The sequence below is a fragment of the Scylla paramamosain genome, unplaced genomic scaffold (genome assembly GCF_035594125.1).
Source record: "Scylla paramamosain isolate STU-SP2022 unplaced genomic scaffold, ASM3559412v1 Contig23, whole genome shotgun sequence".
Lineage (NCBI taxonomy): Eukaryota > Metazoa > Arthropoda > Malacostraca > Decapoda > Portunidae > Scylla > Scylla paramamosain.
In genome coordinates this window covers 733,348-735,000 of record NW_026973688.1, presented here as the reverse complement: position 1 = coordinate 735,000, position 1,653 = coordinate 733,348, and positions in this window count along the sequence as shown.

Below are 1,653 nucleotides of genomic sequence, written 5' to 3'. Positions count from 1 at the left end.
TCAAGTGGTTACCACTAGATAAGTGTGCATATTGGTCAGAACAAACAAGACTCTTGAGTCTGCTGCCATTTTCTGCGCATGCGCACTGAAGTGTAACCATGGCAACCAAACAACTGGCAGACCTGCGGAAGCTATGACGCAATCAGCTGGCCGAGATTAATAAAGATGTGTTGATCGACATTATACTGGCGTCTACACCAGCCAACGACGAGTTCCAGCAATTAAACCAAAAATTAGAAGATGTGATGAAGGAAATACAAGCACTTAAGACTACGATCGTGTCTCCTGACAGCATCATTAACAAAAACTACACCCAGCTCAAGGCTCGTGTCGATAAGCAACAAGAAATATTGGTCAAGCAACATCAACTCCTAGAAGCTTTAGATCGCAAGGAACGTGAAGCAAACATCGTCATCCTGGGCGTGCCTGACGAGAAGGAAGCATTGGATGGTGCTACATCAGACCAGGAGAAGCTTAACAAAATATGGGCCAAAGTGGGCATCAGTGACGTAGAGGGCACCCATCGTAGGCTAGGAAGGGAGATACCTACTCCGGGACAAGGACCAGCGCACGAGCATCCTGAACAACGCCAATCAACTTAAGTCTGCTGGTAACAACTTCAGCCGTATCTACATCCAGCGAGATGTTCACCCGAGCATCAGGAAGGAGTGGAGACGTTTGAGGGATGTAGAAGCTGCTGAGAAGGCTCTCCCAGAGAATGCTGGATGCATCATCAGGTTGGACACTAAGGATCGTAAGCTATATAGGAATGATGTAATTGGTAGTTGGAATACACAGTTTTTTCTCTAGGTAGACCACAACAAGCTAGTTATGTAAAGATGATATCATGGAACGTTAATGCAGTGTGCACAAAGTTGGAGAAAGGTAATGTTCAGTCATTATTACTTGAATATGATGTTATTTGCCTTAACGAGGTGAAAACTTCTCTTCCTGTGAATTTCCCTGAGTATGTTTCCTTTAAGAGTGCAACAGTTGGTACTGCAGACCGTGGAGGTACAGTTGTGTGTGTAAAGAACTGCTTGGCGGATTTAGTGGGTGAAGTAGATACCAGTAATAGTGAGCAGGTTTGGCTTCGTTTTCGTAACATCCAGGAGGTTTTATTTGTTTTTTGTTAATACCTCCTTGTGACTCTCAGTATTATTCCCATGACTTGTTTGCAGTGATTCAGGAAAAACTCACCACAAGATCTGTGAAAACTAGTTTTGTCATAGTGGGAGATATGAATACACGATTTGGCAGAAGTGTTAGAGATATATTAAATTTATTGGAACTTACTAATGCAGAAGACTTGTCATATCCATACATTCCTGATGATGTTGAGACACCTAGTGACAATGCAGAGCTTTTATCTACCATTTGTATTGATAACACCTTACTTGTGGTTAATAATCTTAAGTATCAAGACAAACATTTTCATGGAGGAAAGAGTTTCCGCAGGCGCGACACATGGATCTCCGAGGTAGATACGTGTGTTGTGTCTGCGAGAATACTTAGCCTTATAGAAGACTTTGCGGTGTTACAGAGCAATGATCTCCCTTCAGACCACGCTCCCATCACACTCAGTATTGCCTGTAGAGGTGTGGACCTTACCAGCCTGCTGGCCAGGGCAAGAATGTTGGGAGATCATGCCGT